This window comes from Quercus lobata, chromosome 2, assembly GCF_001633185.2.
Source record: "Quercus lobata isolate SW786 chromosome 2, ValleyOak3.0 Primary Assembly, whole genome shotgun sequence".
Lineage (NCBI taxonomy): Eukaryota > Viridiplantae > Streptophyta > Magnoliopsida > Fagales > Fagaceae > Quercus > Quercus lobata.
Window position 1 is genome coordinate 68,845,472 of NC_044905.1, and position 11,895 is coordinate 68,857,366.

Here is an 11,895-nt window from a genome sequence, read left to right on the forward strand (position 1 = left end):
GCTAAGTAATTAGCTTGGGCTTTTGATAGTACCAAGTATTTAGCTTGAGTTTTTGATGTTGTCAATAATAATTGGGGTTTGATGTTGTCAATAATAATTGGGCTTTGATGGTGCCAATAAGAATTGGGCTTTTGATGGTGTCATGTAATAATGAGCTTTGATGTTGCCAATAAGAATTGGGTTTTTGATGGTGCCATATAGCAATTGACTTTGATGTTGCCATATAGCAATTGACTTTGATGTTGCCAAGTAGTTAGTATCACAACCCAAACCTGTACTTCAGAATTTAAAGCATGACCTACATGTTAATATCAAGTTGAACTCAATACTAACACGAACCAACTAAAGCTAAAGGTGCTTATCAAAATCATTTCTCGTATTCCTTTTTATTTCCTTGCATAAAGACCATAATAAACAAAATTTGTAAAATTTTGAAACTTCATTGCTTCGAACTTTGCAAGATTACAACCTAGTTAAAACTTAAGGTGTTCGTGTAAATATTACATAGCTAAACATTTAGCAAAATTCTTATTTACAAACCTAACCCCAAAGAGATACAACTGGGGTTCAAAACAAACTAAGGTTCCGAAATATAGTTGTGCTCAAAAGGATCAAGTACATTTTGATTCCTCCTATACAACAAAAGAGCTAAACTTCTATATAACAAAAGAACTATACATTCTATCAAACAAGAATCATAGATTCCTTGCCACCTCTAATACTCTCGTTGCTTCCAGGAAAGAAACTGTGCACTGAAATATAATAGGGTGAGCTGCGAAATCAATAAGGTTTTAAGTTCCATGAGTATTTAATAAGAATGCATGTAAATCAAATATTTTATGGATATGCCAGCTTTGATAAATAGTTTTCATGCTATTCTTCAACTAACTTATGAATTTTCATATGAAAATACATCATTTTCCTTTCATATAATAGTAAAAGGACATAATAAGGAACTTAAACATAATACAGTAACTTTATCTTTAAATAGACTATAAAACATTTTGTCATAAACTTTCTATCAGACTTATAATACATTTAACATACCTTCCTTATCATCAAACTTTTCTTATAAATTCAAAATAGCTTAATAGCTCATTCATAAGAGCATTTGCAGCAGTGTAGCTATATTGCTATATTTCTATAATATAGCTACACTGCTGCTAAAATGGTGCTCCAGCAGTGGAGCTATATCCATTTTTTTTAGCTCCACATGAACAGTGCACATCTATCTATAGATGTGCACTGTTCATTAGAGCTAAAAAAAAAAAAAAAACATTATTTTATTCCAGTTTTTTATTAAAAAAAATGCCCCTCTCTCTCTCTCTCTCTCTCTCTCATTCACTCTCACCGTACCCCTCTCTCTTTCTCATTCACTCTCATCTCATCTCTCTTAATCTCAACTCTCTTAGCTCCAGTATCTCTCTCAACCTCACTCTCTCAACGTTGTGCTCCGGTCGCTGGGTCGTGGTTGTGCTCCGGTCGCTGGGTCGTGGTTGTGCTCTGGCCTCGTGGATCAAAATGGCTTCCCTCACCTCCACTCTATTGCTGGGTCGTGGTTGTGCTTCGGTGTGCGTTGGTATCGGGGTTGAGATCGGTATGTGGTTTCGATGTTTGGGTAGCTGGATTTGGGTTTGGTGGATTTCGGCGTTTGGGTTGCTAGATTTCAGGGGTCACGGTGGAGATGGTGGTGGTGGTGGGTCATACCGGCGTGGGTTCAATTTGTGATGGCTAGGTCCGATTTGTGATTTGTGGCTGTAGGTTCAATTTGGGTTGTTTTTTTTTTTTTTTTTTTTTTTTTTTTTTTTTGCTGTGGACTGGTGGCTAGTGGGTGGTTGTGGATTTGTGGGTTTGATTTGGGTTGGGTTTTTTTTTTTTTTTTTTTTTTTTTTTCCTGCTATGGATGGTGGCCCGGTGGTGGTGGTGGTTTTGGATTTGTGGGTTCGATTTGGGTTGGGTTTTTTTTTTTTTTTTTTTTTTTCCTGCTGTGGACTGGTGGCCGGTGGTGGTGATGGTTGTGGATTTGTGGTTCGATTTGGGTTGGTGTGTGTGTGTGTGTGTTTTTTTTTTTTTTTCTACTGTGGACTGGTGGCCGGTGGTGGTGGTGGTGGAGGATGTTTGTGCTGTGTGGGGGTGGTGGAGGATGTTTGTGCTGTGTGGTGGTGGTGGTGATATATTATTTTATTGTAGTAGAAATATTATTTTATTGTGATGAATATATTATTTTATTGTGTTGAAAGCTAAAATAGATCCACTGCTGCAGCATGTGTGTAGGTAAAATAGATAAAGTAACTTTTGGTGGAGCTAAATTGCTAAAAATTTAGCTCCACTGCTGTGGATGCTCTAATATATTAGTCAGTTTAATTGTAAGTCTGTCACAACTTTAGGAGACTTTCAGCACATTGTGCCAGGCATCCAACATTCCTCACATTGCTACGAAATCCCAAGATCATATCAGAAATTATCACACCCCATTTGGGTGATCAAATCATCAACCATGGGGGTCGGTTGACATCCTCCACAAGTTGGTATTTTCCAACAAGGGTGGTTACAACAGAGTCCTCACCACTTTTAATGGCCAATCAATATTTCCATGGAAATGCTCAACATTCCCCACAATGCTACGAAATCCCAAGATCATATCAGAAATTATCACACCCCATTTGGGTGATCAAATCATCAACCATAGGGGTTGGTTGACATCCTCCACAAGTTGGTATTTTTCAACAAGGGTGGTTACAACAGAGTTCTCACCACTTTTAATGGCCAATCAATATTTCCATGGAAATGCTAATACTATAACCCCTATTGGCTGAGTTCTGATCATAATAATGGAATAATCTAAAAACTATATTTTTTTGATAATTATGCTTTTACATAAATATTTCATAACAGTAGCATATCCACTTCATTCTTTTTTTTAATGAGAAATAGCTGAATTCATTAAAGTAAGGAGTTGAAGTACAATAGAGCATGGATAACACTTAAACTGGAAAATTACATACAATCTGCTTGTACAAGTTACTGCACTATTGGAGGAGAAAACCCCTTCCAGACTTGAGAAGCCTCATTCTTCCTTACAAATTGAGCAAGCTTATGTGCCACTCTGTTGTAGTCCCTCTTCACATGCTTAATACTCCAACTACTAAAAGAGGAGAGAATGGAGAGGATTCCTTGGTACACATGACTAAGGCTGCCCTCTATTTCAGCTGCTGAGATGCCTTGGATAGCAGATAAGGCATCAGATTCAATGATGATATGAGAAAGCTCCATATCTCTGGCTAACAAGACACCACACTCTATAGCAAGAGCTTTTGTTTTTGTCACTGAATATTGACCCCGAAGGTATTTGCACCAAGCAACAGTGATCATTCCAGTAGAGTCTCTTATGGCTACTCCAACATTAGAGCTTCTGCCATTTTCAAACGTAGCTCCATCAACATTGATTTTGAAGACCCTAGGATGGGGTTTTGTCCATTTTTTATCTGTCAGAGATTAATGATGAGAGAAAGTTACTAAGGCGCTTTTGAAGTCTTGAAGATATCTTTTTGCAAAATTCCAAATTTGGGTAGGAAGTTGGCAAGAGGATTTAAACACTACTTGATTTCTATTATACCATATTGCCCAGGCTACACCAAAGAAAGTTTCAAGGTCTTGGGTTATGCCACTTTCACAAATTTTCAAAGCCACATCAGTTATATCCATGACTTCAAACAGAAAGTCCACGGGACCATTTACCCAACAATCCCAAATTCTTTTGGCAACCTCACATCTAACAAGGGAGTGGATGACTGATTCTGGCTCCTTTCCACAGCATGGACAAAGCTCACAACCGTTAACTCCTTTTCTGCAGATTCAACATTGTTAGGAGGCCATCCATACACATCTTCCAAGCACAAATCCTTATCTTTGTTGGGATATTTAGGTGCAATAATTTCTTCCAAAGAGGGGTTCTTGGATCACTTGTTGAGCTTTCACCTTTGTTGACGGTTGTTTTGGGGAAGCCAAATAGAAAGAAGCCCATCAACACGGGTAGAAAACAATTGGTAAATGGATAGAAAAAACTATTAAGCCCAAGCAGCAAGAATAATGGATTACAGGTCCATGAAATAGACAAATGGGCCTTGAGGAAGCAAACAGGCTTAAGGAAGCTCGGAAAGAGAGGAATAGCAAACCCATGGGCAGTATATGATGTGGAAAAGTGAGAATGGGCTACAGCAGGCCTAAAGTAATGCAAGCAAAGAAAGTAAGGGGTTGATGGTAGGCCCATGAGCCCCAAGGATGAAGGATAAGATAATTGGGCCGGGGAAGCCCAAAGAAGTAAAAAGCCCATGAGAATGTAGAGTTAGGAAAAAGGCCAAGGAAGCCCTAGGAAAGCAAATGGGCCAAGGATGCCAAGAGAAAACAAATGGGACGCAGGAGCCCGTAAGCAATACAATTGAAAAGGCCCAAATGACTATACTAAGTCATAAGTAACAAGCCCAAAGAGTCCCAGCAGGCCTGGACCAAATAACATCACAGCAGAAATAGCAGAGTGATATGGCAGGAAACAATGGCAAGGCTACGGAAAGGGTAAAAGGATGGGCTAGAGAAAAGGAAGCCCACAATCCGGCAAAGCCCAGCCCCAAAGGGAGCAAAGGCGCAGAAAATATGAGATCAGCAAATAGCCCACACCATAAGAAGCCAAGAATGACCGGCAGAATGTGCAGATAGGTCTCCAGATCACGGCAAGCGCGTGAGCAGCAGGCAAGCTTTGAACGAACATAGAAGTAAAGCACGTGCAAGAGCCAGGCATCACCAGCCTGTACTTAGCCAATACAGGACGTGGTGAAGTCATGGGTCAGAGGTAAGAGGTCATGGTCTGGCGGTAGGGAGAGGGAAAAAACCTATTCTAAGGTTCCTGCTCAGGATCTTTTGGGGGAAATGTCCTGTTAGAATGACATACCGCTTAAAAGAAGTAAGGGTAAGTGGGAACCATTAGGTGCATGCCATGAGGGATAGAGAGAGAGAGCACCCACACTGTAGCAGGTAAAGGTGCCATGGCAGACAAACAAACAAAATAGTTCTCTTTGACTGGTGGTAGGAGTGGCACAGCCAACACAAATAAACCAGCGGTGGTCGGCAAGTACACCCAGATCAGACAAAGGTGGTTAAGGGCTAAAATAGTAAAATTCTATCATGACAAGCACTATAAAAAAGGGGACCCTAGCCGTGCACAGGGATCACGACGACGGAGGGGGTGAGAGGAACTTAAAAGAAAACCACGGAATAGAAAACAAGCATTGAGAAAAGAGAGGAAAAAGAAAGATAAAAGAAAAAGAAGGAAAGAAAAAATAGCAAGCTAGGATCGGCAGGCATGCACCAATAGGTTGATTCCCTCTCTCCCTCTCAAAGTCCTACTCTCTATCAAAGGAAAAGAACCACTGTTGAACATAAACCATTTAGGCCCATTCCCTCAAAGCAATTAATTTCACTCCCGGAGGAGATTATTTGCATTGAGGAAGTGGTTTCCCTTCTCAGTTTCAAGCTCCGTAGTGTTACTCGGTGTGGCAGACTGACTTTCCCCTCTTCTTAATCCAAGAAACCCATTATTATTATTTTTTATTATCTTTTTTTGTATACGGAGGGTACTACCTGCTGCTCCCTTTTTTTTATTTATTTATTTATCTTGACTAGTTTTCCTCTTTTGTTACCTTTATTATACCTGCCTGCCATAACTCCCTGTAATAGCTCTACTTGCCATGGGTATGTGATCAAAAAACTGGCAAAAGGGGCATAGTTTGTGCACAAGCCGGATCAAAGTGAGTTACAGTTGGACCGGTCTCAACTCTCTTACTCAGAATACTTAGGCTCAGTACCACAGGAGGCAGCCCAGCCCAATATTGTAAAAAAGGCCTACTACAACCTTCTTTCGCGACTTCTATAACCTGAATGGCTATATAATAGGCACTTTTCATTGTGAATTCACCTTTTTTGTTACCTACCCAAATAATTTTATCATTTGGAAGGTTGTGATTGAGAGGGATGTTGAGAACTATATTTGCCTCAAAAGGGAGGAAAAGGGATTTTACTAAATTAGCTTTCCACCTTTTGGTGTCTCTATCAATAAGTGTAGAGACCATCGGGAAATCATCGTAAGGCCATTGCAGAGACTATTTTGTAAGATGTGGGGGAGTAGGAAGCCACTTGTCCTCCCAAATGTGAATCATGCTACCATTGCCAACTCTTCATCAGGTTCCTCTCTTCACCGCTTCCATACCCTTCATGATGCTCCTCCAAGTGTAGGAGGGGTTGGATCCAAGTTTTGCTCTAAAGATATCTCTATGTGGGTAGTATCTTGCCTTGCAGATTTGGGCCACAAGGGAATTAGGACTCATCAGAAGCCTCCATCCTTGCTTGGCTAGCATAGCAAGATTGAAAGCTTGTAGATTTCGAAAGCCCATCCCTCCCCTAAGCTTTGATTTGCACATTTTCTTCCAATGTACCCAAGAAATTTTAGATTCCTAGCCCTTTTGTCCCGACTAAAATCTTCTCAACAAGCCTTCAATCTCATCACAAAAGGTTTTTTGGGAGTTGAAAGCAGCTCATAGTGTAGGTTGGGATCGCTTGGGCAATTGCCTTAATGAGGATCTCTCTACCACCCATAGATAGCACTTTCTCTTTCCATCCCGAAAGTTTCTTCTCTACCTTTTCCTTTACCTCTGCAAAGATTTCAATTTTTGACTTGCTGATAATCGAGGGTAGACCTAGATATTTGTTGTGTTGGGTATCTTGCATAGGTCCCAAAATATTCGACTTCTCATTCTTTTTTTCCTTAGGGCTATTTTTGCTGAAAAACACTAAGGACTTTTCTGCATTAATTTTTTGACCTGATGCTGCTTCATATAATTGGAGAATATAACAAGTCTTTGACATTCTTGGTTGTTAGCTTTGCAGAAGAGGAGGCTGTCATCGGCGAAGAATAGATGTGTTACCATGGGGCAGCCTCTACAATAGCTATCCCACTCATACTCTGATTCTTGAATGCATCATTAATAAAGGAGGAAAAGCCATCTTCATATAACAGAAATAGATAGGGTGAAAGCGGGTCTCCTTGGCGGAGACCTCTAGTGGAAATTATACTACTATAAGCAACACCGTTAATAAGAACAAAGTAAGAAACTATAGTAATACAATGCATGATAAGACTTATCCATTTTTCATGAAAACCCATTTTCTCCATCACCCATTCAATGAAACCCCACTCTACTCTATCATAGGCTTTGCTCATGTCAAGCTTTATTGCCATGTAACATTCCTTCCCATTTTACGATCTAGATAGTGCATAAGTTTGAAGGCTACAAGAACATTGTCCGTAATTAGCCTCTCAGAGAGAAAAACACTTTGATTTTCTGTTATGATTTGGGGGAGGATTGCCCTGAGGCGGTTGGCCAAAACTTTTGATATGAGTTTGTACACAACATTGGTTCGACTTATGGGTCGAAATTCTATCATTTTAGAGGGGCTTTTAGTTTTTGGCACCAATAATATTAGTTCTGTTAATGTCTGCCATGGACATATTGGAATTTAAAACATTCAAAACCATGCTTATAATATCAATACCAACTATATCCTAGTACTTTTGAAAGAAAATTGCGGACATACCGTCGGGACTCGGAGCTTTGGTTGGATGCATCTATTTAAGAACGGCCTTAACTTCCTACTTTGAGAATTCCTTGATTAGGCTTTGGTTCATTTTAGGAGAGACTTTTGACGGTATAGTATCGATGACCTCAAACATGCGTGTGGGATGGGGTGTGGTATACAACTTTTCAAAATAAGACATAGCTACATTTGCAATGCTCTCAATGGTTTAACACCAGTTCCCATTCTCATCCATTATTTTATTAATGGTGTTTTTCTTTTTTCTCTCTGAAGCTTTTGAGTGGAAGTATTTTGTGTTGCGATCTCCCAGTCCCATCCACTGCACCTTTGATCTTTGTTGCCATATGATTTCTTCACTGTCTAGTAAGTCATTGATTTCCTGTCTCAGAGTGTTGATTTTGTTACCCCGGCTACCATCTCTGTCTCTAAGAACCAGTGTACTGAGAGTCTTTCTCTTCTTTTGTATTTGCCGAGGGACTTGCACAAAAACAACCTTATTTCACCTTGAGAGATACATTGCTTTAATCCAGTAGCAATACCATTTAGGGTATTTAAATCCCTACAGTTGTCCCACGGCGCTTTAATAATCTTTCTGCACTCTTCCTTTTTGATCCACATAGCTTCAAAGTGGAATCATCGCCTTTTAGGTTGTTGTGGGATAAAAGCATCAATAATAAGCAGGGCACAATGGTCCGAGGTGGAATCCACCATATGGTGCAGTTTTACATCTTTATAGGCATTTATCCACTTAGTGGTAGCTAGAGCTTGGTTTAATCTCAGGTATATTTTATTCTCCCTTTCCTGCATATTACACAGTGTGAAGTCAGGTCCACAATATCCAAGGTCTTTGAACCCATAATGGTGGATTGCTTCCCTAAAGTCATCCATCTGTCTTTGAGACCTTCGAACCCCACCCAATTTTTCCTCCATCAAAACAATTTCATTAAAATTCCCAAAGCATAACCATGGGAGTTGGTATTGTCTGTTTAACTTTTTTAGAAGATTCCAAGACTCCTTTCTATGATGGGCCTCAGGGTGACCATAAAAGCCAGTGATACACCACCTGAAGCCTGAGCTTGGATTAGTGACAAGTGCATCAACATAGTTTCCAGAATAGCCCTGAACTTCCACTGTGATGTCCCTTTTCCATAACAGAGCTAACCCTCCATTCCTACTTGAGTTGGGAATGATCACACTGTTTGCAAAACTAGCTCTTTCTTTCTCTTTTTCCATAAGTTTCTTCTTAAGTTTTGTCTCCGATAAGAAGACAATTTTGGGATCCCACCGCTATACGAATTCACACAATACTCTAACTATCCGAGGGTTCCCAAGCCCTCGATAGTTCCACCCCAAAGCAATCATTGTTCTTGGTGGTGCTACGCAACAGCCACCTCCGTTTCATAAGATGAGATCGCATCTCCATTCGAGTGCCCTTCACACAAACATTTCAGAGTCCTACCTTCAGACTTAAAAAGAGTTTCGATATTCTCATGTCATTTTTTACTTACCTCTTGGATCTGGGCTAACCTTTCCACCTCTTGGGCTTTCTCTCTAGCTATGTTTTTTTTTCCATTTGCCTTTGTTTACTGGCTTCTTCTCATTTTCTGGGCCTAGCCCATGTTCTCTTATATATCCACTTATACTTGTCTTGGTATGAAGCTTTAGTGGGCTTGACACTTCTAACTCTTCTACATCCGGGCCATTCTTTTCTTCAACAACTGACTGGGCATCCTCATTCTCTCTAAACAGCTCCCTAACCAATTTGGTTCTAGTAACTTTTTGTTTGTCACATGCCTCTTGTTCATACCTCAATTCTTGCCCCAACTTTGCAGTGTTGTCCCATTTGTGTAGGCTATTTAGCTCTCTAGGATTTGACTTGCTTGTGCCAATCACTTTTCCCAAGGTATTCCCACCCTCCATGATCTGACAACTATCCTTGCCCTTCTCCTTTCTGCCTTCTGTTTGAATTGGTGAACTTAGCATGTTTACTGCTGGTTGTGAGCTTGTTCTTGTATCATCTGTCCCCATGAAATCCGAGCTTTTGTTGCTGTTTGTTCTAGTTTTTTCACCTCCATTTTTGGTAGCTCCTCCTAACTTTAGCCATTCTTCGTATTATTGGTCTAACCGTTGCTCTATTGGATTTAAAGAGCAGTGTTTTTCATCATGCCCAAGTATTCCACAGATGTAACAAAAGGTGGGAAGTCTCTTATACCGAAAATCAACCCAACATCTCTCTCCCTCTTCATTGGTGACATACCCTCCCCTTCGTAGAGGTTTGTCGATGGGCAAATCAATTCAAATCCTCATGAACTTCTCTTGATCAGCTTGCAGAGATTGTTTGTCTACTTCAATGATCCTTCCAATCTTGCTTCCAATGTCCCTTCCTATTTCTTCAAACATGTGTTCAAATGGAAGGCCCCAAACATGTACCTAGAAAGGAGAATGAGAGAAAGAGATATTTGTAGGTGTAAAACCTTTCCTCCATTGGCAGAGAAGAAGTAAGTTGTTGTCGAAGTTCCAAGGCCCACTTTTTTCAACCCACTCTAGCTAATACATTGAGTTGAACTTGAATTGCAGAATGTTGTTTCCAACCTCAACAATCCTTAGATCAAAACCCATCTTCCACACAGCTCTTAAAGTGTTCTTGAAGGCCCTTTGATTTTGGCGAGGTTTTGTGAGTAAACGCCCAAATAAGCTCAGAGAGCATTCTTCAAAAATCTCAGGTCTGCTGGCTTTTGTAACGAGCATATCCTCCTCTTCTTCCTTTGTGAGCTTCAATTTCTTTAAACAATCCACTACTTCTTGCTCCATATTTCCTAGATTGCGGTGGCTACTATCTATCTAAGAGACTAAGACAGAGAGTAGACCAAGAGAAGACCCTTAGATGAGGTCTAAGGGAGGGAAGAGACTCTTACCTTGACAAGAGAGAAAAAGCTCCTACAGGGGAGAATGAATCCTACAATGTATGTCTATCCACTTCATTCTTAAATATTATATTCGTGATATAGGTAATAACATCAATATGCTAAAAATTATCTTATATATAAGATTCAACAACTAACGAAAATATATCTTTACTTAAATCATGCTTATATGTAATATCTCTAATTAAAAGGTTTTAATGCATAATAAATTTTCTAAACAATTCTTATACTTATCAAACACACATCACATATCCCTTTCCTGAAAGTAGAAGACGTGAGAGATTTGTATAAGAGGAGTTCAAGTGTCCACGTTCTCATTCTCATCACCTAAATGAGGGACAAAACTTATTACTAACAAATCTTCCTAAGTATATGAACTTATACATGAATCACAACCTAACTCTTAAACTCAAGAAAATCTTAATTCCCATCACACAAAAGTTCCCATAGCAACACATATAAACATACATACATATATATATATATATATATATATATATAAATCACATGATTAAAAGAATCTATTATTTTGCTAAAGCAGTAAAATCCATAGACTTAATTTTGCATTTACGAAGCTTTTGCCATACCAAGCAACAAACAGAGAATTCTCATAGCAACATGTTCATGCTATAATTATAAGCTAGCAAGAAAACTTAATCAACTAATAATTAAATTCATAACGAAATAGCATCTTTACATACTAAATCCACATACATAACAGCCTTTAAAATCCCTAATCCATTATCTCAACTCATAGTTTTCCAGGTATGATAAATTAACCATAATATCTTTAATCTTTCAAATTGCTAACACAAAACCACAAATTCCAGCTTCTAGCAATCAAATTAGAGAATTTAGTATGGAAACTAAAGCAAACAATTACATCATCAAAATACCCAAAACAAGATATAGTTTTATTTACTTACCCACAAACTTTGAAACTGAAACTTTAGTGTTAAGATTTTGATTTCTTCTTTAGAGAGAGATATTCGGATTCAGTGAGAGAGAAAAGGCAAAAGAGTGAAGAGGGCTGTTGGTGTGAGAGAGGAGATTTGGCTGTGTAAGAACAAAGAAAGAAGAATAGAGAAACAAAAGGATGGAATTCGGTGTAGCAAAGAAAAGATTAGGGAGAATGTTTTGGGTGGGGCACGTGTCTTGCTAAGGGTAATAGGGTGGATAACTCACCCATATACATTTTCAGAATTTACACTTACCACCCCTCCATAACCTTATATTCTAGAAAGGCCCAATTAATAAAATAGTTATGCCTTTATACCCTTACCTGATAAAACTTCTTTCCATAACTTAAAAAAAGGCCTATATCTTT

General features: G+C 39.1%; 1 long non-coding RNA gene across 1 annotated transcript; it reads right to left on the reverse strand.

Annotated features, from left to right (window-relative positions):
* Nucleotides 1–420: 420 nt before the first annotated feature.
* On the reverse strand, nt 421–11,684 carry LOC115976328. The gene is made up of 2 exons (XR_004088293.1): nt 11,495–11,684; nt 421–772 (listed from the first exon to the last, which is right to left on the reverse strand). It is a non-coding gene; the product is annotated as an uncharacterized LOC115976328 (long non-coding RNA).
* Between the last annotated feature and the right edge of the window lie 211 nt (nt 11,685–11,895).